The following is a 26,886-nucleotide window of genomic DNA, read 5'->3' as shown; positions in this document are numbered from 1 at the left end:
CATAATACCCATTCAGTCTCTGTTTTTGTGGATTATTTATTTGGGCTTCTTCTTTCTTTTACAGGGTCCCCCTTAATACTTCTTGCAGAGCTGGTTTGGTGGTCACATATCCTCTCAGTTTCTGCCTATGCTGGAAGCTCCTTATCTCTCCTTCTATTCTGAATGAGAGCCTTACTGGATAAAGTATTCTTGGCTGCATGTTCTTCTCACTTTGTTCCCTGAATATATCATGCCATCCCTTTCTGGTCTGCCAGGTCTCTGTGGAGAGGTCTGCTGTGAAACTGATATTTCTCCCTAGATAAGTTAAGTATCTCTTGTCTCTAGCTGCTTTAAGAATTTTCCCTTTATCTTTGAGATTTGCAAGTTTCACTATTAAATGTCAAGGTGCTAATTGTTTTTTTTTTTTTATTTTGGGGAGATCCTCCCTATCTCTTAGATTTGAATGCCTGTTTTCTTTCCTAGGTTAGAAGTTCTCAGTTATGATTTGTTCAAATATACTTTGTGGTCCTCTCTACCTCTCAGTCTTTTCTGGAATCCCACTTAGACATATATTCTTCCTTTTCAAGCTATCATTTATTTCCCTAAGCCTTCCCTCATGAGTTGTTTTTCTCTTTTCTCCTCAGCTTCCTTCTTTCCATCAACTTGTTTCTATGTCACTCACTCTCTCTTCCACCTCATTAACCCTTGCAGTTAGAGCATCCAGTTTAGACTGCACCTCAGTTAATCTATTTTTAATTTCAGCCAATTAGTTATCAATTTTATGGTAACAAAGTCTCTAGAGTCCCTTATGCCTTTTTCCAGAGCCACCAGTAACTTTATAATCATACCTCTGAATTTAATTTCTGACAATGTATTTAAATCCAAATTCTGTAACTCTGTGGCAGAGAGTATTGCTTCTGTTCTTTTGTATGTGTGTGTGTATGTGTGTGTGTGTGTGTGTGTGTGTTGAATTCTTCCTTTTATTCATTTTGTCCAGTGCAGAGTGGCTGAGTGAGCTGAGTCAAAAATATCAACCATGATCTACATAAAATACACCCTAGATGATTCCAAAATCTTCAGAGACCAGAAAATTAAAAAAAGGAAGACCATAACAAAATTTTTAAAAAAATGGATCATTAAAGTTAAAAACAAATTTTAAAACAAAGTAGTAAAAATTAAAAAAAAAAGCAAAGAAGAAGAAAAAAGAAAGAAAAGAAAACAAAATACGGGGGTGGTGGTGGATGGTGGTGGTGAGGAAGTGGTTGTGGAGAGAAAATATAATCTCCCTCAGGGATCCTAGAAGATGATCTTCTTGGTTTTTAGTGTGTTTTGTTCTGTATGTTTGAAGATGCTCAATGCCATAAACTAGCAATACTTATATAGAGACCCAACATTGACCACAAAAACCTAAACAAGTTAAAAGAGAGAGGCAGAATGGGAAGGAAGGCAGAATATAATCTCACAAAATGAACCCAAACGGTGTTCCACTTGGTTCTGGGTGTATGTTGGTGCTGTGTTTGAAGGTACTAACTTCCACCATTGTAAAACAAAACAAGACAGACAAAACAAAAAACAAATATTCATATCTTGTATATGTCTCAAAATTAAATTGAATACATTGAAGGGAATCCAGAAGTGAAAAATACATCTAAGGCATGTAATTGTAGAAATATGAAAGTCAAAAGGAAAAAAAACTTAAAATTGAAGAGTTGGTAAAATATTGTAGTTAAGATGGGAAAAGAGAAAAAAATATTGGGGAATTTTTGGCCTGATGTAAAAATGAGTTGTAATGAAAAAAGAAAAAGAAAAAAAACAAAACATAAAGAGGGACCATGTTGTTCTATATACTATTTTCCCTCAGTCCTGGAGCTTTCCAGTTCTGTTTGGTCAATATACTTTGTCTTCCCTTGTTCTTCCAGCTGGTCCTCTGGTGGAGGAGTCTGCAGTGCTGATTCTTAGGTGTTGTGTGCCTGGGTGGAGATGCTCCACCCTTGCCAGGTGCTGGTCTCAGTATGGGCTGTGTGCCTGTGAGACCTTTGTTCCTTAGAGGTCCCGCCTCCCCCAGGCACAAGGTGAAACCAAGAGAAATGAAAAAAAAAAAAAGGCTGCAGCCAATTTCTAGCTCTGGAGTCGAGCTCCCCAAGAGTAACTAACCACAGTCTCCAGGTCCACACTAGCCTAGATGCTCCTGTTGGTAGGTGCGGGTGCACTGAGCTGCACAGCTTGCTGGGTGTCCAGTGGCAGGAGAATTCTTGCTTTCCTGTGTGCAGTACTCCCTCCCATTCTGCCTGTCCCAGGGGGAATGGAGGATAGCTAGTTTTGTCCACTTCGGCACCCTCAGATCCAAGACTCTGCACCAGTGGACCCATTCTCCTGGTTACCACCTCTGGAAGGAGATGGAGGACAGCCACTTCCTCTGTTGCTGGACTCTAGGGTAAAGGCATCTCTGGAGCCAGCCCTTGCAACCAGCAGGCTTTTCTCAAATGCCCCAGAGGGCTGAAGCGCTCCAGCCCTTTACTGAGATCAGACCGAGGTTTGGGGTGAGCTTTCCCTCGAGCACCCCTCCTCTTATAGTGACTCTGGGATGCTTCACTGCCTCTTGATGCTTCACTACCCAACCTGCGATTCTGCCCTATTTCCCTGCTAAGCCCTTTTACATCAGGGAAAACTCAGGCTCGGATTTTTAAAGTTACCTCTTCTCAAGGGCTGGGCTTTCAGGCCCTGGAGGATTTCACTGCTCCCCATTAGACCTGCTAGTTGTTCCCCACCCCCAATTTAGTACTTTTCAATTTTTTTCACCTTCCTACCTTGTTAGAAGCAAAAACTTTTCTCTCTGTAGCATTCCTGCTGTTCTCTCTTTATATCTCAGGTTGAATTTGTAGGTGTTCAGGACGTTTTGAAAGTTACCTAGGTAAGTTTGTGGGGCCAGGTGAGTTGAGTACCCCCCTTTTCTGCCATCTTACTTCACTCCCCAAAAACCCAGTTTAAAACACATGTAAATTTATAATGCTTGAGCCAACATGAAACTATTCAGGTAAAATATGCTTGGAAAATAAAATTGTTGCTAGTTAAAGATGTAGACAAGTTAATTTTGTTTTTCTTTATATAGGTTTCTTTTTTTAATATTTTATTTATTTATTCATGAGATACACACAGAGAGAGGCAGAATTGTAGGCAGAGGGAGAAACAGGCTCCCTGTGGGGAACCTGATGTGGGACTCTATCCCAGGATCCTGAGATCACAACCTGAGCCAAAGGCAGATGCTCAACCACTGAGCCACCTAGGTGCTCCTATTCAGGTTTTGTTTCAAAGCAGAATGCTTATAATGGTTGATTTTATGTATCAAATGGATGCCCAGGTTAAACTTCATTTCTGGGTGTGTCTGTGAGGATGTTTCCAGATGAGATTAGCATTTGTGTAGGTGGATTCAGTAAAGAAGATGACCCTTCCTAATGTGGGCAATATCCAATCTGTTGAGGGCCTGAATAGATTTAAAAAAATGGAACAAAGTAGAACAAGAGGTGGAAGAACGAGGAATTCATTCCCCCCCCCCCTTTCCCCTGCTTCACAGCTTGAGCTAGTGCATCTCATCTTATTGTACCTTTGGACTGGGATTTATACCACTGTCTCCCTTAGTTCTCAGGTCTTGGGTTCACTGAATTGGATTTGATGTAAATTATACTAATGGCTTTCTTCATTCTCCAGCTTGCAAATGGCAGATTCTGGGACATCTCAGCCTCTCTATATATTTCCTATTGGTCCTGCTTTTTGGCTAACCCTAACTAAAACACAGTGGCCTTTACAAAGGATTATTAGATCAATGCTTGTACCAACAACATTTTATTTTTCCTCCTAGGTAAGAATGACTGATTTCAATTATCTTTAGGTGATGTCTTCCTCAGAAAGATGTTAATCCTGGGCCAGGATTCTCACCTTTATCTATTAGATTCATTCTAGGGGTGAGGGAAGCATTTTAAAGCAGAAGAGAAAATTATGCAGCTGTAGTTAGCTGCCAATAATTGATGTTGGGGTTGGGACATTTATGCTTAAAAGAAATAGATTTCCTTCAAGGAACAGAATAACTGAATGAGGGAACAGTATAAGAAGCACTTAGAAGACCCAATATCCCTTTAACATTCTGTCCTATCTATTCCCTGAATTAAAGCAATTCCTAAGAAGTGTGCTGAAGATACCCAACTTTACCTCCTGTACATTTAATTAAGATAAACTAATTTAAAAAGACTGAGATGCTAATAACCAGCCCCAAGGCCATGAGACACATTGGGTGTTTTGTTTAATAATAAATTTTTTATTGGTGTTCAATTTGCCAACATACAGAATAACACCCAGTGCTCATCCCATCAAGCATTTTGAAGGGGAGAACGATGGTGGAGTAGATCATGGTCAAATCTAGTAAGAAAATATAGAACAAAAAATTTCCTTGTTTTAAGATGTAATAGAGACAGTGGAAATTCACTAGGTATGAAAAGTCCTGAAATTTGGTAATTATGTCCAGAGAACATTTCCTAAATAATAAACCTAAAGAGAATGAATGTTAAGTGAAATTTCTACTCAATGAAGAGGCTCCCTCTTCCATTCAGGGCAGATCTGTATGTAAAGAAGTGCCAGTGGGACAAATTCCCTTGCCCTTTGCCACCAGTGTGTGGATCAAGATTTAGCATGAGGATTTAGCATGACGGGCAGTGTTCACCCTCTAGATGATGTTCTAATGAATGCCCTCAGAAGCCCTTATCCCAATGTCAGTTGACAAGCCTCACGGGTCCTGACTGCAGTCTCATCACACCTATCAGTAAGAGTAGCTGATAAGCCCCAACAAAAGTCAGAGGGTCTCTTAGCCAAGTACAGTTTCTTGGGACTATGTGAGCAAATTCACAAAGTTCAATTCCTCTGACAATCAAAGAGAAACTATGTTCCTTTCAGCAACCCCTACCAGATAGTAGGCCCAAGTGCCTTATTGGACTTCTTTGGTATACACAGAGTATTTGAGCACTAAAGGGGCCTCCTGGCCAAGTGGAAATGGTGTGTGCCAGAGCAGCCGGCCTAACCATGTCATCCCATCATTTTGCATGAAGGAGGGGCATCTACCTCTCTTGGAGAAACTATCCCTCCCTTGGTTGCCTGAAGTAAAGGTGCTGGCTCAGCAGGGCCCTCAGTGCACTGACTTCCCTACGTGCCTGGGCTAGTTCACTGATGCTTCAGCTGAGCTGAAAGCTGCTGATGTCCACTGGGCTGTGGTGGCTGTTTGGCTCCAGCACCAGCTCTGCAGAACCAAAAGTGGACCTACTCACTGTCTGGTGGGTAATACTCAAGGCTGTTCTTGTGGCTCTGGCCAGCACTCCCTTAATGAAGCTTGTATTTTTAATGACCCTAGGGCTGTTGTCAATCCTGTAGTGTTTGGTCTGCCACTTGGGAAACTCTAGGTTGCAGGTTAAAGACACACCTCTGGGGGTGGGGGACTTGAACCGTGGAAATGAATCATGGCTGCTGATTGAACTGTCTGGTCACTCATGTTGATGGTATGGGCTCTTTTTCTGATAAGACTGATGGAATTCAAATTTGTGGTAGAGCCCCTCCACTCATGTTGCCACTGTTACAGGCTGGCCACCAAGCAGCAAATAGTTTTATGTAGAAGCTGCTACTGTATTCTGCACTTGGGACTCCTGCCAGGGAGTGGAGTGACTTTGTTGCATTTGTGTCCCTTCCTCCAGGCTATCAGTGTGCCTCATCACTTTTGACAGGCTTTCAGATTATGGTACTGATTCTCAGCTGGGGGCAATTTTGTCTTTCAGGGAACATTTGACACTGCCTGGAGCCGTGGTTGTTTATAGCTTGGGGAGATGTACAACTGGCATCTAGTGGGTAGACACAAGTATGATGACAAACATCCCACAACACACAGGCAGTGCTCACCCAGAGAACTGTTATCTGTCCCAAAATGGCAGTAGTAATGAGACTGAGAAATTAGTTAAGTGTGGTTCCCATTTATCAGCCAACTCCAGCTACCCTATCATGGCTCTTGAAACAGCTGTATCATGCTTTCAGCTTCTGGACCTTTTCCAGTATGACAATATTATATCTTTTGTCACAAAGGCCACCCAGCTGTGGGCCAATGTTCAAAGTGCTTAACAGACATTTCCTGCTCCCTACCATCTACATTCATCTGGTATTGAGGAACCCTGAAATGGCTTCTTAGAAAATTGACTCAAACAATTCCTGACTATAGCTCCCTTACCTCCTCCAGGTCTCCACATTTTCTTTAAAGGCAGTTTGGTCACTGGATGCAGCTGTTCCCATAAAGGGATTGTTTCCTTTCTGTTGCTTCCTTGGTAATGATCAGAACCAACATGTAGAGCTTACCCATTATAGGAGGTTATATTTAGGTATTTTGAAATGAGAAGATTCTGTTCTGATCTTTCAGAACAAAAGGTCTAGTCAAGCAGGATATGATTGGAAAAGATAAAATAGGAACTGGGATGGAGCATACCAATGTTAGGGTGGTGTAAGAAGAGTAAGGACCTTAGCCCATGGGGAAAGAATTCCTTAGACCTTAGGAAGTACAAGGGTGGTGGTAATGACAATGAATGCTCTCATTGTCCCTAGATCCAACAGTAATGACTGAGTCAGATAGCAGCTGCAGCTTACAATCTGACTGGAGGCTGGGTTTGTTGTCTAGTCCACGTCGTATGAAAACAAAAACTGTGGACATGGCAGGTCCTGATTCTTCTTTGTCTGATGCATACAGACCCACAGACTCAACAGCCCTCTTTGATCTGACTGATGCAAATGCGTATGCTTCTCTGGATGTCCAGGTGGCCTTAGGTATGCCATGTGTGGTGACTCAGGCTGCAGTTACTCCGTGATATAGCCCATGTAACTTAAGCACATCAATGTAGTGGTGGCAACACATTCCCAACTGGAAGAGGCTGCACCACTTTGGTTTATATGTTTGTGGGCAATAGAATGTTGCTTCAATGGAAATAGGGATTTTTGTGACGTATATAATTCTTCTGTAATTACTGAAGACTGGAAAAGTCAATCTAACTTATTTGAATGGGTTGTACTGGATAATAGTCTGACCTTAGACTACATCCTAGTTATCTCAAAGGCACGATGTCTCTGGGACTTGTTTGAAACTGACTAAATGAAACTTTGGGATAAGGATCATGATTGAGATAAGCCTCATCCTGCTATTTGGAGATAATTAATTAAATCCTGTGGAAGACAAATCAAATGCCTTTCACTTAGGAAAGAACATTTTGGTACAAGTGTACAGAACACTTTTCAGTTTCCCTTTTTCCACTTCCCTCTACCTACTTAAGGCATAAAGTCTTTTTTTTTCTTTTTCTCTTCCTTTTTAAAAAAACATATTTATCTATTTTATTTTAGAGAGAGTATGAGTGAGTGGGGTGGGAGGCATGGGAAGAGAAAGAGAAAAGAGAGAGGGAATCCTCAAGCAGACTCCCAGCTACACTTGGAGCCTAACTTGAGGCTCGAAACCATGACCTGAGCTAAAACCAAGGGGGCTGGACACTCAACCAAAGGAGCCACCCAGGTGCTCAAAGCATAAGTTCTTATAAGGGAATTTATATTTCAGGTGCAGAAAAGCTTGTAAGAGCTCAAGAAAGAAGGTGAGAGGCAGGCTCCACAAGTTTGAAAACAGGCTCTGTGAGAATCATTCTCACATCACAGTGCATGAGTTCTTCTATTTATTTTTTAAGATTTTATTTATTTATTCATGAGGGACACACACACACACACAGAGGCAGAGACACAGGCAGAGGGAGAAGCAGGCTCCATGCAGGGAGCCCGAAGTGGAACTTGATCCCAGGACTCCAGGATCACACCCTGCGCCGAAGGCAGATGCTGAACCACTGAGCCACCCAGGCATCCCAAGTTCTTCTATTTAAGCAGCTGAACAGAGCTTGCATCAGAATTATTGATGAAAACGTTTTCATTTTTGAAAATTTTGTGCTTGGAGGACAATCAAGCTTTTTGAGGATGACTCTGATAAATATATGAGGTTTATATTGACATTAACTGAATTACATTCAATCTAACCCTCCAACTCATTGTTGGAATGTGGTGGGAAGGGGAACTGGAGGAGAAAGAGGGAAATCAGGTAAGGAAATCCAGTTATCATGTAACAAGGGAGTCAGGCTGTAGTTTGGGGATGGAGGCTGTAAGAATTCTATAGGTTACCATATTAAGATATACTTTTTTACTTCAAAAGTTTATTTTGTTATTTTTTTTTCCTTGATTCACTTTAAGACTTAGGTTGACATGGTTCAAATAAAATGTGCTTGTTTTTAGAAGAGAAGGAAAGAAAAGTGGGGAGATTATACCCCAAATGGGCTGTCTTTGAGCAAGGAACCAGCCCTAGGAATAGAGTGGGTAATGGCAGGTACATAGAAGAGAAAACCAAGTCAATTTGTGCCCTGCAATGAGAAAGAAAAGGTGGTTGGGGACCAATCTTAGCCAAAGAAGTGTCCCTGGGGAAGTTTTCTGGAAAGCTGGTAGAGTTTTCCAGCATAAACTAGAGGAGCAGGTACGCCCATGTATACAAATGCTCGTAAATTCCCACGAGGTCAACTAGTGAAGGCTCATGAAATCTCCTTCCAGATATTTAAAAAGAAGTCATTTTCTCTCTCCCCTGAAGGGCAGGTCTTTCCCAAGTTTCTTAGGGACCTCATCAGCTTTAATCCAAGCATTAATTTATTTCACATTGTTAACTGGGCTTATGGCTGGCCCTTGGGATACCAATTAGCTGAATCTTATAGTTAGGAAACAACAGGACCATAGCCTCATGGTTTACCAAACACATCTCATATTTTAATTGGAATCTACTATGCTCATTCTTACATGAATGCTGTTAGGGGAGCCAAACCCATTATTTTGTCCAAACCACACATGAGGCTTTGCAATGTCCATTACTCCAACTCAAACATCCATGCATTCTGCAAGTCATATTTAGCGACTGTCGCTTAATAAATATCAATGCAAAAACATTATTGACTTGGTTTAACATGGAGATGTAACCCCTAGTGTACTTGATGAATTAAATGTGCATCCATTGTTAAATCTGATGTTGAATAAGAGAATGAAGCAAAGACAGTTTTATTGAGGAAATCCATAACTATTAACTAGAGGGCAAAAATAGTTTACTTCACATACAGAAATATCATGATTTTATTTCTCCTAAATAAAGTATTATGTATATTGTATTTGTTAATTACATCTAAGGTTCTTTTTAATTGATCAGGAAAAAATGTTAAGTGACTTTTATAGAGGTTCTCCTAGAATGAGTTTTTAACATTTTCATGAAAAGGAAGTCTATAATAAATGTGTGAAGCTATTTTTAGGAAACTTTTTGGAGCTAAGTAAGATCTTAACTCACAGAATAATTTTCAAGTGGAAACTTGGCTTGGACATATGAAATATGTGAGTTCACTGAATTAAACCTGTGGAATGTTCCAAAGGGTCAATGACTAGCTGGAGTTTCACTGTGTTAGGGAACAGAAATTTGGTCTAAGAGGTTTGGTGACTTAATAAATATTTCTGAGACTTTGGGCAGTAATTAACTTTGCTGATTTTGATTTTATTTTCAAATCCCATGCAATCCTCTATAGTTGATTTTGGTGATAAACCCGACCTAGAATTTAATTATATTTGTTATGTGCAAGAATCCTTGAGCAAATGTTTCTCAGATTTCCATAAGTTAAACATTATCAGTAGGAAGAACCCTGCGGGTCTAGGTTTTGGAGAGAGATACAGACATTCCAGAACACCCTGTTATTATTATTTTCTTTTCATTTAAAACATTTTTAATCTGTGGTTTATGATTATCCTGCACAGGACTTTGCACAGGTGAAACCTTGGAAGCATCTTTTAATTGATTTGAATGAATTAACTGAGTAATCTTGTAAAAGTAGTTTGCCTTCTCTGGATATATTTCTGCATATGATAAATGATTTTTTTAAAGTTCCTTATGAAAATAAGTTGGAAATAGGATCAAAAGATCTGAGTTCAAATCCTGGATGTGTCATTCACCTACTCTTGGACAAATTACTTAATCTCCAAATCCCAATTTTCTCTTCTCTGTAACGAAGTCAACAAAATCTTCCTCTGCATTGTTGGAAGAATGAAATGAACCAAATGATCCCAAATGCCTACAAGCTGCTTGACATGCAGTGTAAACTTCATAGGCACTTGTTGACTCCATTTCAACTATAGTATTCGGTAATCCAATTCTACTTAGAAACTTGAACTCAGAGGTAAACAAATAGATTATTTAGATTATTATCCTTTTCTCCTCAGTGAGAACCACATGACATATTTAAACTTGATTTACTTAGTTTTAGATGAATACACAAATGCATTTTCTCAGTTGGAAGATGGAATGGAGAATGACAATTTCATTTCCCTATTCTTTCTGAGAACTTATTTATCTTTCAAACTGTTACAAATTTCCAATTTGCCTATTATTGCTCTTGTAAAGAACATAAGAGATATGTGGGTCCTTATAAAATGTCATGCCATGGCTTTTAGTGATTATTTCCATTTCCATAGGGCTTAATGCTTTTAATGAAGTCTTATTATACCTAGTATCCAATGTTCTTTTTACAACAGTGATATGTAGTGGGACAGGTTGCATACATTTATTTATGAAATGAAAGCATTAAAGTATAGGGAGGTTAACCCTTGGACAGAAAAAGAATAATCTACATCTGCCAATGTTCCCATGAACTTACCACTAGATGAAAAATGGGAAAAAATGACTTTTACAATAATTAGTCCCTCAATATCACCATCCAAATGTTTAATATTAGTTAGCCTTTTCACAAACTGAACCTTGTTTTTCATATATATCTGTGGATGTATAAATATACCCACATATATATGTCTAGGTCTATGTCAATATGGCCTCCAAAAATTATTATTATTATTATTATTATTATTATTATTTTAGTATTATTATTTTTTAAAGATTTATTTATTTGTTTATTTTAGAGTGGGAGGGAGGGGCAGAGGAAGAGAGAGAGTCTTAAGCAAATTCCATGCTGAGTACGGAGACCAACTGGGGGCTTAATCCCACAAATCATGCGATCATGACCTGAGCCAAACCAAAAGTTTGAGATTTAACCAACTATGTCACCCAGGTGCTCTGACCTACAAAATATTATTATGCATAATTAATTATTTAAATAATTCTCTTCTAAAATATCAAAGCTCAGGTAGTTGGGGTAAGAAAAAGGTTAGATTCATTATTGAAGTGCAGCAGTGTACACTGGAAAAAAAGATCACATTTAGAGTCTTATTATTATTACTTCATTTAACTTTAATTATCTCCTTAAAGAAGCTAATTCTAAATACAAGACATATTGGTGGTTAAGACTCCAACATAGAAATTTTTTTTTAGGGGGGTGAAGTTTAGTCCATAACACTGTCAGTGTCCCAATAACTCTAATAAGACAGGTTCTTACTTGCTGAGGGAAGACTTCTCTGTCCTAAATTCTTACACTAAAATTAAGTTTTTCCTGTTTTTGAATTTCATAGAATGGAAATATACAGTATATATTATTTTGTGTCTTGCTTCTTTCAATCAATAATATTATATTTGTAGTATTCATCCATGTTGTATGTCATTACATTTCATTCATTTTTGTTATTGTATGATATTCTCCTGTATGTTTATTCCACATTTATTGATCCAATCTCATAGGAAGGACTTATGAGTTGTTTATGGTTTGGGATTATCATGAGTATGCTGCTGTAGATGTTCCCATGTACTTGACTGCTCCTCCACATAGGAATATTCCTGTTGGTCATATACATAGAACTAGCATTGCTTGGTCATAGGATGTGCAAATTTTCAACTAAAGCAGGTTATAAACTGCTTTCCCAAGTAGTTGGACAAGATACATTCTTACCCAGCAGTACATGAAAACTCAACTGTTTCACCTCCTAATCAACACTTGCTACTGTCAGTCTCATAAACTTTAGCCTTCTGTTGGACATGTTTTGGTATCACATGGTGGTTTTAATTTGCATTTCCTGATTACTAATAAAGGGGCAAACGTCCTTTCACGTGCTATCAATCCTCAATGTTATGGCCTGCATGTCTACATTCATTTAACATTCATCTGTTGGGGATCCCTGAGTGGCGCAGTGGTTTACCGTCTGCCTTTGGCCCAGGGCGCGATCCTGGAGACACGGGATCGAGTCCCACATCGGGCTCCCGGTGCATGGAGCCTGCTTCTCCCTCTGCCTGTGTCTCTGCCTCTCTCTCTTTCCCTCTCTCTCTGTGTGACTATCATAAAATAATAATAATAATTATTATTATTTAACATTCATCTGTTGAAACCCCAACAACCAATATGATAATATTTGGAGGAGGGGCCTTTGGGAGGTAATTAGTTTGGATAAAGTCATTAGAGTGGGTACCCTAGGATTAGGGTTCTCTTAGTCTCTCTCTCTCTTTCTCTTTGTCTCTCTGTCAAGTGAAGACACAAGGAAAAGGCAGCTGTCTGAAAGTGAGAAAGAGAGCTCTTAGCAGAAACTGTATTAGCCAGCACCTTGGTTTGGACTTCCCAGGCATCAGAGCTGTGAGAAATAAATATCTGATTTTAAGCCACCTAGTCTATGCTATTTTGGTATAGCTGCCTGAACAGGCTAACGTACTTGCACATCCTCTTACAAAGTGCCTAAGTTTTTTGCTAATTTTTCTATTAGACTGTGTTTTTCCTAATGATCCGTACAAAGCATTCTTTGTACATATTGGATACAAGCCTTTTTGTGTTTGCTTGCTTATGTTTTACTAAATCATTCGTCATTTCCTATCTTGACTTTTAAACATTCTTGATAATATCTTTTTTCAAATTGAACCTCCTATTTTAATAAAGTCCAAGTTATCAAAGTTTTCTTTTATGATTAGTGCTTTTTGTGACCTAAAACAGCATTTGATACTTCAATATTGTAAAGATATCACCCATAACATCTCTAGATGCAATACTATTTTGATTTTAGCTCTATAATCCACACAGAATTAATTTCTGCGAATGATGAAATTTAGGGTATATTAATTTGCAAGGGCAGCCATAACAGAGTGCCATACTGTGGGTGAGTTAACCAGTAGAAATATATTTTCTCACAATTCTGGAAGCTGGAAGTCTGAGATCAAGGTCCTGGAAAGATTGGTTTCTTCTGAAGCCTCTCTTCTTGGCCTCCAGTTGTCCATTCCTTCCTCGTCTTCCCATGGTTTATCTTCTGTGTGTGTTTGTGTCTATATTTCCTTTTTTTACAAAGACCCCAGTCATATTGGATTTGAGTCCACCCTACAGTCCTCATTTTAACTTAATTATCTCTCTTAAAACCCCCATCTCTAACTAGAGTCATATTCCAAGGTACTCGGGGCTAGGACTCCAACATATGAATTTAAGGGGATATAATTTAACCCATAATTTGGGATATTGATATCTAATTGACCTAGTACAGTTATTGAAAATAATGTTTTTCCTTTATTATTTTGGTACCAGATTAATCAGAAATTAAGTATGCATATACAGGTGAGCTTATTTCTCAACTTTCTCTTCTGTGAATCTTCATAATTCCTATGTCAATAATACTGTTTTAATATTTAATATTTGTGGGACAAAATCGTTCAATTGTTCTTCTTTAACAATATCTTATTCTTTTTAATTTCCATATAAAAAATAATTTTGTCAACTCCGCCTCCCCCCCCAAAAAAAACCTTGTTGGTATTTGATGAGGATGGAATTGACTTTATAGATCAATTTAGGGAGAATTTACATACTTAAAATATTGAGTCTTCTGATCTACTAACTTGGCATGCATGTCCATTATTCAGACCTTTTCTTATTTATTTTAATAATATTGCATACTTTCTATGTAGAGATCTTCCCTATCTTCATTAGACTTATTCCTAGGTTTTAACATTTTTATCATCATGAATTATATCATATATAATATATGGTATATAGAATTATATTTATTTATTTTTGGTAGATCAACAATTTTGTTGGACTCATGTATTAATTAATAGTTTATCTATAAATTTCTTTGGATTTTCTATAAATATAATTATAACCTCAAAATAATGTTTTATCTGTCTTCTAACCATTTTAATTTTTATTTCTTTCTCTTGGCTTATTGAACCAGCAGAACTCCTAATACATTGTTGAATGGCAGTGGAGAGAAGAGACATTTCTTGTCTCATTCCCAATCTCAAATGAAAGGAAATTGAACAGTGCTCTCCATCAGATTAAGGGGATTCTCTTCTTTTCCTAGTTGGCTAAGAGAGCTTATAATAATGGGTGTTTTGCTTCAACATGGATGGAACTGGAGGGTATTATGCTGAATGAAATAAGTCAATCGGAGAAGGACAAACATTATATGTTCTCATTCACTTGGGGAATATAAATAATAGTGAAAGGGAATAGAAGGGAAGGGAGAAGAAATGGGTAGGAAATATCAGAAAGGGAGACAGAACATAAAGACTCCTAACTCTGGGAAACAAACTAGGGGTGATGGAAGGGGAGGAGGGCAAGGGGTGGTGTGAATGGGTGACAGACACTGAGGGGGGCACTTGACGGGATGAGCACTGGGTGTTATTCTGTATGTTGGCAAATTGAACACCAATAAAAAATAAATTTATTATTAAAAAAATAATGGGTGTTAGATTTTACCCTACTTTTTCCCCTGCATCTATTGAAATAACTGTATAATTTTTCTTTCAAAATGGTAAATTAGAATGATTGATTTTTAAATAAGTCACTTGTTTTAAATGGATCTTGCACTCCCGGAATAAATAAACTTGGTTGATAGGAATTATCCTTTTCATGTAGTGCGAGGTTTTATCTGCTATTATTTTGTTTATAATTTTTATTGGTAAGTTCATGAGGGAGTTGTACCTATAATTTTTTTCTACTAGTTTTTCCTTTGTCAGATTTCAGAATCAAAATTCTATATATATATAGAATTTTATTATATATATAAAAATATACATATTTTTATATATATATAATATATAAAGATTTTATTTATTCATGAAAGACACAGATAGAAAAAGAGACAGAGACATAGGCAGAGGGAGAAGCAGGCTTCCTGCAAGGAGCCTGATGTGGGACTCTATCCCTGACCCCAGGATCACACCCTAAGCTGAAGGCAGATGCTCAACTGCTGAGCTACCCAGGTGTCCCTAGAATCAAAATTATGCTGGTTTTATATTAAACAAGTTGCAGAAATTAATCTATTTTTTTCTTGTTTATGAAACAATTAAGCAAGATGGGTGATTTTATCCCTTAAATTTGTGACAGGATTAACTGGTAAAACCAGCTGGGCCTGGAGTTCTTTGTGTGAAGATTTGTAATTACAGTTTCAAATTCTCTAATAATTATAGGATTCTACATTTTCTATTGTTAATTGTATTTTTCTAATCTTTGCTCATTTTATCTACATTTTCAAATATATTGGCCCTAGTGTTATAATAATTTCCTCCTATGATATTTGTAATATCCTTATAATGCCCTCATTTAAAAAATCATAATGATCCTTCTGATCTCTTTTTTTAATCCTTCTGAATGTGTATCTTTCTTGGTCAGTCTCACCAGAGATTTATAACTTTAGTCTTTCCAAGAATTAAAATTTAGGTTGTTTTATCTTTTCTATTGTACATTTGTTTTCTAATTCATTGACTTTCACATTTATTTTTTACTATTTCCATCCTTCTTGTTCCTTTTGGGCTAAATTTTTTGTTCTTTTTCAATGTTTTCTGATCAGTTTCAATGTTTTCTGATCAGTTCATCAGTTCTGATCAATTCTTAGCCTTTCTCCCTTTCTATAAATTTTCCTCTATATCTCACATTATTCTAATGTATAGTTTTACTCTTAAAATCATCTCAAATTGTTTTCTGGATTCCATTTGGGATTCCTTTTCTAACTCATGTATTTTTAGAAGAATATTTTTAACTTCCATATGTAGATTTTCTAGTTACATATGTAATTGATTTTTACTCAATTGCATTGTGGCGGAAAACTTATTCTGTATAATTTTAATTATATGAACTTAGTAGATCTCTGCTTTATAGCATAGTGCTTGGCCAATTTTGTTAAATATTCTGTCAGTGCATGGAAATCTTGTGTATTATGCTGTAGTTATTGAATGCAGTGTTATATATGCCAGCTACATCATACTAATATTTTGTTATTCAAATCTCTTATATCCTTACCATTGGTTTTGTTTTGTTTTATTTCATTTCTGATGTGATTGTTCACAGAGTGGCATGTTAGAATGTCCTGCTATGGTAGACTTGATGACTTTTCTTGTAATTCTATTAATCTTTCCTTTATTCTTTTTAAAACTAAAAGATGCTTTGCCTTTAAACTTAGAATTGATATATCTTCCTGATATAAAATTATTCTTCAGGTGCTCTGTCTTTAATTTCAATCTTAGTGACTTTTTATATCTTAGATAAAATCTCTTGCAACTGGTACACAAGTTTTTATTTTTCAAGTCTGAAAATCTTTGTTTGATGAAAGTACTTAGTTTTAAAAATAGATTTGCATTTAGATCCACCATTTCATTACTTGTTTACTATTTTTCTATCTATAAGTTGATTTTTCATACTTCTTGCCCCCTTTTAGAGTATTTTTTTTAGTATTTCATTTTCTTTATTTCTTTAGAAGTTTAATGTTCTTTTATCATTCTTTATTTTGGTATTAGCCCAGAGATTACAACACAAACCTTTGACTTCTGGGTCTCTAATGTAAATCAATATTTTTTCTTCCTTCAGACAATGCAAAAATATTAAAACCCTTTAATACCATTTATCTATCCTAAAGTGTATATGTAACTTTAAATTCTATGTATCTATATGTTCATATATAAAATAAGATATATATTAAATTCTAAAAACTAATAATATTTTTATTTTTATATGCTCAATATTCAATTCAATTTACCCAAATATTTATTGACTTTCACTCCTCTTTCAATCTGATCATCTTTCTGGTAGCCTTTTTTTTTTTTTTTGTCTGAGGAATATTCTTTAGTATTTTCTTACAGAGGATGCTAATAACAAACTCTTTAATTTTGTATCAAGTATTTATTTTTCTTCATTTTTAGTATTTAATTTAATTTTATTTTTCATTGATGTTGGAGGTTCTTTACAAGGATGGGTAGGGTCCCTATCTCAAATTTGGTATGGATATCAGGACTGGTGGCATCACACACTCCAAGAAGTTGTGACAAAATTTATTACTCACATAATAAGGCTTTCTGGGGAGAGAAGGACAGACTGCTAAGCTGGTCTGAAAGTGGATTTAGGCAGCAAAAGTAAGCTGGATTGGTAGCTTTTTGGTATTTGTGGGATGAAATCATGGAGAACCTTCTCTTGTGTAAGCTGGAGGTTTGCATAGTTTGAAGTGCCCCAACACTAAAGGGGGTGGTACCTCAGCTTGCTTATCAGCTTGCCCATTTGTGAGGTGGAGAGGAAAAGGGATGAGCGATGCTTAAAAGATATGAACAGTCAAATATCAAAAATTGAGTCAGACTCTTCTTAGAACTTCCCTCTTATTTGTTGTTTTTACTGCTTTTCTTAGTTGTTATTCTTGGGCTAATATACCATATTGTATTAACTTATAAAAGTCTATGTACAGTCAATATCATGCTTCACTTATTTATAGCCCACTTCACTTACAGTGATTGAATTTCATTTTATTATCCTGATCTCCTCCTTTGTGCTATTACCGTCATACCCTTTACCTCCATATACATTATAATTCTAATCTTATGATGTTGTTTTTTTCTTAATAGTCTTAAGGTGTTATTCTCTTGTGCTCTAAACTAAACAGTAAATGGTTTATCAGATTCTACTTCAGTGGGCTCTGGACTCTACTATTGACTCTCCTAGGCCCACCAGGCTATCAGGGTGCCATTACCCACCTCTGCCTTTTCCCAGGTTGTCCAGAATAGACAGATGCCCCTATTAAGAGACTGCCCAAATTCTGGGCTTGCTTCTCAAGGTTGTGTTCTTTCACGGGATCTTGCCTTTATTTTTTTCTATTGCCTTGCTTACTCTCCATGTCTCCAAACAGATTTAAAATAATATATTTAATCCTATTTTTCTGGATGCTCACAGAGGGTAGAGAGTGCTGTTATGTGGTCTGCCACTGTTGGAAGTTATTCCCTCCCCATTTCATCATCACTAATAGCATATTTATTCTCTGAGCTTTTTAAAAAGATTTTATTTATTCATGAGAGAGAGAGAGAGAGAGAGAGAGAGAGGCAGAGACAAAGGCAGAGGGAGAAGCAGGCTCCATGCAGGGAGCCCGATGTGGGACTCGATCCTGGGACTCCAGGATCATGCCCTGGGCTGAAGGCAGGCACTAAACCAGTGAGCCACCAGGGATCCTATTCTCTGAGTTTTAAGAGAATAGATAAAGCAAAGTTCTACTTAAATAATAGTGTAATAATTGAATGGTACTGCATCCCAATAGAAAACATTAATGTTCTGCTCTAATTCTCAGGCCCAAATAAATCTATATAGGTAGCAGTCACCTGGAAACACAGCTCTTGTTGCTCATCAGGTATATTAAAGACCTATGGGAAGCTAACAGGCAAACTCTTCACACAAACACAGACACCCTATCATTCCTCTCATTATCTAGTTAGTGCAAAGCTCTGGGCTAGGCTATGTGGCCACAGTCAGTTACTGCAATTGCATAGAGGTGGCTATTTGAATGCTTTATGAGATGCTATGGAAAGCCTTTATCAGGTGATAGAAAATACCAGGATTTGATAGTGTGGAGAGGTTGAGTTACTTAGTGAATTGTAAGGATCCAAGTTTACATATTTTCTTCTTTTGAGAATCCTATTTCCACATCTGCAGACAATTCCAGATGACTCATGGGCCCATTAAGGCCATCCATAAAGTTGCTCAGACTGCACTGACGCAGGTGAGCATCTCTGGTCAGGTATAACTGCACACTCAATTGTTCAATCTGCATCCTGGTTTCTACCTAGGGGTACCCTTCTATGTTTCAATACCACCAGTCACTGGGGATCACTGTAATTTCCAGACACACATTTTATTACTGAAAAATTCTTGTAGTATGGATTTTTTTTTCACACTGAGCAGAAACCTTTCTCCTGATGGATTTCACAAGACCTTGCAGGTCAATCCAATATTTCTCCCTTGTGACTCACCCTACATGTATTGAACCTAATCTCATGAAATACCCAAGTCTTCTCTCTTCTGGGTTAATAATTCCCACATCATTCAGCAATTTCCTAGGCAAAACACCTTAGGGGCTAAACATTTAATTAGTTTATAGAATCCAGGCAAGTAAAATAGAGGAGTGAAGTGGGCCTGTTTTTTGCATTAAATATATAGAAATATTCTTTACTTACATTTAGAAATCTTTACTTTTGCTACTTTTGATGAACATGAGAACAGAGAAATATATCTCTACTAGAAGAATGCCACAGGCCTGATGGTAATTGATAATGAACGGTCAGCTTCAGTGATGAAGAGACACATACCAGAGAGGGGTTGAGTCCAGCTGGGAACATATACCCTATATAAAGCAGCAGCTCTTCTCTCTTGCCCATGATTTCCTTGGGGAAAAATGGAACATTTTTATTAGTTCTTCTGATTATTTATAATGAAAAAACAAGGATCTAGATTTGTATGTGATATAGTCTGAATTTAAATGTAAGTTTAAATCATATTTGAAACTCTGTATGGGCTAAACAAAGTGGTAGTTCCCCCACTCTACTTCCAAGCTCATCAAACCTAGTCACTTCCTTCAGTATGCTCCAGGAAGACCTTCTCCTTCCTGGTATATGTTTTCCATCATAAGATGCCATTTTCTTGCTATTGTGTGGCCAGTGTAGATTAAAGTCATTCTAAATAAGCTGCCAACTAAGTTTCCTAGGCTATTGAGAGGAGTGAGGGATGGAGAGAAAATGATACAATCTCACACTTGACTCATACTGAGTTTTCTGACAGCTACAGTCTCCAAACTATTTTTTGGAGGGGGTGGGATTCACCTTGAAATATTGTTTCCTTCATCCTCTTCCAAGAACTTATGGATCTTTTGATACATGATCAGAACATTATAATAATCAACACTGCCTCTCAGGTAAGGGGCAGCACTTTGGAAGAGAAGCATGGAAATACTTCTGTCAGCCTAGCTGAAGAGAAGATAGCCAGCCCATGGTCACTGAGTCCTCATTAAGGCAATTCATGATATTTTTTTCCAGGGGATGACAAGGAGAGATTCTTATATGGAGCCCAGCACCTCCTAACTACCTCACTTCCTCTTGAACTCTCACTCCTCTTTCTTTTATTTGGGATGGGTGGTCTTGGAAGAGGAGGGTTGTGTTATTGAAGGTTAATATGGGCTTATCTTATTGGGATCCTCAGGATGGACTGTGCTGGTCTTTCATGTGTTGGTTGCCCTGTGATGTGTTCATGCCTCACTCAGTCTCAGGGAATAAGAAGCAGAAGCAGAAGGAGAAACAGAAGCAGAAGCAGAAGCAGAGAAGAAGAAGAAGAAGAAGAAGAAAAAGAAGAAGAAGAAGAAGAAGAAGAAGAAGAAGAAGAAGAAGAAGAAGAAGAAGAAGAAGAAGAAGACTAATGATATTTTATCTTTAAAAGCCATGCTGTGGTCTGTATATTTAACTTTGCAGCACCAGAATGGGAGAAGAGAAACCTGACTCAGGGAAAGTCAACCCCTCTCTGAGTTGGGGCTGAATCACACCATTACTTGGTGTGTATGCATGAGTAGAAAGCTCAGAGAATTCCAGTGTCAGAGGGCCCTCTGCCAGTACACACTGTTATTCCTCCAGAAAGATGCACATGATCTATGCAGTCTCTGTATTCAGATATATAATTACAGAAAATAAAATAAAAAAATAGTGAAAGGGAATAAAGGGGAAAGGAGAAAAAATGAGTGAGAAATATCAGAAAGGGAGACAGAACATGAGAGACTCCTAACACTGGGAAACGAACTATGGGTGGTAGAAAGGGAGGTGGGCAGGGGGTGGGGGTGACTGGGTGACGGACACTGAGGGGGGCACTTGATGGAATGAGCACTGGGTGTTATTCTATATGTTGGCAAATTGAACACCAATAAAAAATAAATTTATACAAAAATAAAATAAAAAGAAAAGCATTCAGAAAGCAATAAAAATCAAGATTTTATAAAGAAAAAAAAATGACAGGAAACAATGAGAGCCAATGTGGTCAATAGTTAAAAGATGGAGTTATGTCTCCTGCTCAGCAGGCTGCTAGAATCAGCATAGCTGTAGTGAACTTGGTTGTTATGCAATGTTTAACTTTAATGATTAATAATGCATTGGAAGTCTTTTCTTGTCCATTCTGCATAAGTAAACACATCAAGATTTTAAGTGTACAAAGTTATATGCACATTGAGTCTGACTTTCTGGGATACCAGTTAGAATGTGGGTTTTTCAGGGCGTGATCCTGGGGTCCCAGGATCGAGTCCCACATCAGGCTCCCTGCGTGGAGCCTGCTTCTCCCTCTGCCTGTATCTCTGCCTCTCTGTGTCTCTCATGAATAAATAAATAAAATCTTAAAAAAAAAAAGAATGTGGGTTTCCATAAACCTGGAAGTGTTTCCTAAGAGTTTGCCGTGTTTCCACCCTGCATTCTTAGATGGCTCTACACAGCATGCAGATCTCAGCATAGCAACAAGGAGCTGTGGGCATTGCCTGGGAGTGTGGCATCTGCAACCATTTCATGACTGCCCAGAGAACGAAATCAGGACCCTAGGTGCTGCCTATGACAGAGCAGGAGGTTCAAGTATCTCCACAGTCTGTTTATAAACTGTATCCTTGCCCTGGTTTCCCAGACACTTGAAACCTCCTTTCTCACATTGTTAAAAGACACACCTTAATATCTACTCTACTGGGCTCTAGTGACCATTAAATAAAAACTATGCACGTAAAACAGAAGAGGCCTTGAGATGCCAGAACTGCTGTTAACAAGCACTGGTAATCTGATGGGGCCAACAGCTGCTTACTAACAGCTGCATTGCATATAAATGAAGATGAGTTGGAATACACAAAAGTTTGGAACCCCTGGGGATATTGCTCTAAAATTCAGATAATTGAACCATACTGCACAGAAGGCATACCACAGAGTGTTTTATAGACAAGTCTTGTGAATTGTTATGGAGAAAATCCAGTGTTATAGAGGGGGTCTTAATAATGGCACCTCCTTATTTTAAGCAGACTAGGAGTACTTTATGATAAATAAAATGTGTGAGTTTTCAAACATTGAGTAAATCAAGGAAACAGTGACCTCTGACATCTGCTTCCGTATTGATTCTCAGCTCCACAGAACATTCCACTGTTAAATGAGATAAATAAATGGGCAGTCTTAGCAACACGGAAATTGTTGAAATTTCATTTCAACAGAATTGCTTCTGGGCAGAAGCAATTTCATTCACTCTGTGGTTGCTGGAACCTGTTGTGTATGCTGCCCTGGGTGAGTCCTTGGGAGAGAGTCTTGGCTTTTCACCTGTGACGGGCCAAGTGTGAAAAAGTGAATGAAGCACTTTTTGTTCCTATTAGAACATGAGTTTCCATAGACCTTTAAGAGAAATGAGAAGGAGAATGTGCAGTGAGATTTGCAACAGAACAGACCTGATGCTGATCCAGCACAGGCTAGATCCTGTAGTGCCACTTGCTCACAAAGGTCACCCATAGCTGCACTGGGAAAATGTGAGGGTGGGTTGGCTGTGGGGACTGTACACCATGTCCACCCTCTTTCCTGAGCCGGAGAATGAAATGCAGTCCTTTCTGAAAAGTGGCTGAATCCTGGTCTAAAAATAAAAAGAAGGGAACAGCATGGAGTTAGTTCACACATTTGATATCTATAGTGTGCCAAAATTCTTCATTCATCCTCACATATAATATCATCTGACTGGACAGTGAGGGACACAGAACGTTGACTTAGAGCCATGGGAGCTGAGTTTGAGCTGCTTCTCAGACTGGTTAGCTGGGTTTCTTGTGCAAACTCCTAAACTCCCTTTGTTCAATATACTTCAATGTACTCCTTTGCACACCAAAAGAACGGTGCACAGGAGGTGTCTACCTCAATGGTTTCAGCCTCTGTCTGGTACATGGAGAAATGGTTATATCACTGATCTGGCTGGCCAGACATCAGAGGGGACAATCTCTGTCTGGAAGTTTCCTCAACCCTCTGAACTTTTGGATTTTTTCTTTTATTATTCCTTTAACAAACAAATAAACCAAAACCAAACCATCATCCCTGTCATTCCCATATGCACACAGACTTCCTAGATTATTTTTGCCTCACACATCTCAATTCAGCAAGTGACCAATAATCCACATCATGCTTGTCTAATACATGCAGTAGCTGATTGAGATTTCACTATCAATGAACTCATGTTTCATCTGAGAAGTTGTATAATTCAATTCAGTAAAAAGGCACCAATAAAGGACAAAAAATAAAGCAAGGAGGCATAATTGAAAGGTGAGTAAATCCTAAGATAGATTTTAGGACAACTGTTCCAAAAGCAGATGAATTATACATCGACTGATCCATATCCATGGAACTGTTAGCAAATGGCCAACTTGTTTACATTGCTTCTTGCTCTAAAAAGTGAAATGCATGTGAAAGAAATCAGTTGATTAGTGGCTTCCTGTTTTTATTGACTGAAATATGATGATTCATATGATCATCATCTTAATCACTTCTAGGCAACTGAATGCCAAGGTAAAGATGTTTTCTCCACTATTGAGAATTATCTCCTTATTCAGTTAAGCAAGTATTTTTTAGAATATTGACTCTGTTGTAGATGTGCTCTGCAGAGCAGACAGGAAGATGAATCAGGTACCCTACCTGCCCTTGGAACTTATGCAGTAATTGGGAGCTCAGGCACATAGTGTAGGTACCTTGGTTAGCTGGAAGCATAGGATGATAAATAAACTACTAGGAGGGATTCTTAACTCAGACAATTTAGTTAAGAAAGGCATCTGGTAAAGAACAGCAGGAGCTGGAGTGGAGGTGGTAGAGGGGAAAGAGAAAAGGATGCTCCTTGCCTTGGGGTGTGTTGTGGCTGGCAAGTTCTCTGTGACTGGGGCATAAAAGGCATGTAATGATGAGCAATGAGGCTGGAGTCATCTGAAAGAAATAAGACTCATCTGGTAGGAACAGGGAGGCACTGATGGACCTTATAAGGGAGTACCATGGCAGTAATTGTGCTTTAGAAAGCTCCTTCGGGGTTACTATGTGGACAGAAGGCTTGAGGGATGTATCTGATGACTGGAACTTCAGAGACCAGTTTTTAAGTCTATTGCTATAATCAAGGCAACAGTTCATGAGGCCCTAAACTGAGGTAGAGACCCACAACATGGGGGACAGAGACCATATTTTTATCTTGCCTTAGCAGACTTTGGTAAGCATTGTATCCAAATAAACAGAGATCAGAGAATACATAGCAGTTTTTTTTTTCTTTTTCAAAAAGTTATAAAAGATTGAAATAGGGGTGGATAATAAAGTATGACATTATAATACCCATTGTGGAGAACCAGACTTCAGAACATGGGTGAGGGGCTATCTTATACTGACACAATGACAGAAAGAACATAGCTTTAGGTGATAAAATTACACTTATTAAACAGAGACACTATCTTAGGCACCACATTGCATTTGACAAGGAGCCAAAAACAGATGGTACATTGCAATTTACTGGACTACAGTTTTCCAAAAGTGTTTCAACTTGGAACTTGGAATCCTTCAATTTGCCAAAAGCTGATAACTCATCCTGTCTATTTCACTGTATATTAATTTGCATCCACCTCAGTTGTTTAGATTTTTAATTATAGAAGAAATACAAACATATGGTAAAAATTTGAAAGAAATCACACATTAGAAAAAAGTATAAATTTAAAAGTAAATGTTTCCTTTCCCATTTCTACTTTCTTATTTAGCTCATTACAGTTAACAATCCCTTGTTTCATATTTTAATGGATATAAAACATTCATACATATATACATACATGTTAAGTGGACATCCTTGTACATCTTTGCTTGGTTGTGTGGAAACTAATCCTCAGAATTAGAATTATTGTGTATAAGACTGTGTTCACTAAATTTTTCATAGCTTTCACAAAACTGTTTTTCCAAAATAGTGCACAAATTCTCCTACCGCAACAAGACAACTTGTTATTTATCTCTTTATCTTTCTATCTATCATCTGCCTATTTATGCCATTTTATTACATATGTAGTGGTATTTCATGTGATTTAATTTGTATTTCCCTAATGTGATGTTGGGCATCTTTTCACATGCTTATATGCTATATGTGTTATCTTTTTTGGTGAAATGCTGTTCAGATCTTTTGCTCATTTGTTATTAGGTCATCTGTTTTCTTTTTATTATTTTACTTTATTTTTATTTTAGTTTCAAGTTTTTATTTGAATTCCAGTTAGCTAACATATAGCTAATATTAATTTCAATATATATCATATATATTCCATTCCATATATATTTACTTGAATATATGTTTTTGATTTAGCTGTTCTGACTTGTGACGTAATATCTCCTTGTAGTTTTCATTGGCCTTTCTCTGATAGGTCATTGGTTTTCTTATTTTGTTCTGGCAGTTCTTAATATATTCAGGATATAACATTTTTGTCATATGTGTTTTACAAATATTGTCTTTTAGTCTGTTGTTTATATTTTATTCTCTTAAGAGTCTAAGTTGTAGAACAGAAATTTTTAGATTTTGATGATCTCTAATTTATCAATTTATTTTTGATGGATTATGGTTTTGGTATTATATCTAAGAAATCAACAGCATACATAGGAAATGCCACCATACAATGTTACACATTTTGCTTCCAACAGTTTTATATATTTTAAAGAACTTTAAAAGTGAAAAATAATTTTTTATTATTATTTTTAAAAGATTTTATTTATTTATTTATTCATGAGGGACACAGAGAGAGGCAGAGACATAGACAGAGGGAGAAGTAGGCTCCTCACAGGGAGCCTGATGTGGGACATGATCCCTGGACCAGGATCACATCCTGAGCCAAAGACAGATGCTCAACAACTGAGCCACCCAGGCATCCCATCTTCTTTTATTATTAATGAAGTATAACTGATATACAGTGTTATATTGATTTCAGGTGTATGACATAGTGATTCAACAATTTTATATATTATTCAATGCTTACCACATAAGGAGTCACCATTTGTCACCATGTAATGTTATTACTATATTCCCTATGCTAAACTTTTCATTTCCATGACTTACTTATTTTATAACTAAAGTTTGTACTTCTTAATCTCTTTTATCTATTTCACACAATCCTCCATCCACCTCCCCTCTGATAATCGCCAGTTCTCTGTTTTAAGAGTCTGAGTTTTGTTTGTTCATTTGTTTGACAAATATCATATAATTTCAGTTATATTTCGAATCTAAAAACAAAAAATAGTATTTTATATTTATCCAAACAGAATTTCTGGAGTTCTTCTTTCATTCCTTAAAATACAAATTTCTCTTTAATCTGAAGTATGTCCTTTAAATTTTACTTTAAGGAAATTCTGCTGGTGACAAATTGTCCTAATTTTTTGTTTTTTTAACTGAGAATATATTTACTTTTCCTTCAGCCCTGACAGATATTTTTGCTGGGTATAGAATTCTGTGTTTAGAGTCTTTTTCCTTCAACTCTTTCAACAATTATGTTTTACTGTTTTCTTTCTTGTTTGTGTTTTCTTTTCTTTTTTTCTACCCTGCTATACTGAGATATAATTGACATGATAGCATTGTGTTAAGTTTGTGTACAACATCATAACTAGATATATGT

The 26,886-nt window shown here is 37.3% G+C and overlaps 1 long non-coding RNA gene across 1 annotated transcript in view; it reads left to right on the top strand.

Annotated features, from left to right (window-relative positions):
• The window catches only part of LOC125754852 (uncharacterized), an 83,276-nt gene extending 62,669 nt beyond the window's left edge, over positions 1–20,607 (top strand). Inside the window, exon 3 of the long non-coding RNA XR_007409780.1 lies at positions 20,445–20,607. This is a non-coding gene — a long non-coding RNA (uncharacterized LOC125754852). The remainder of the gene's footprint in view (positions 1–20,444) is intronic.
• Positions 20,608–26,886: the final 6,279 nt, after the last annotated feature.

This window comes from Canis lupus, chromosome 3 (assembly GCF_003254725.2).
Source record: "Canis lupus dingo isolate Sandy chromosome 3, ASM325472v2, whole genome shotgun sequence".
NCBI classification, from domain to species: Eukaryota; Metazoa; Chordata; class Mammalia; order Carnivora; family Canidae; genus Canis; species Canis lupus.
The sequence above is the reverse complement of the archived record's forward strand: the minus strand, read 5'-3'. Positions and strand labels throughout refer to the sequence as shown.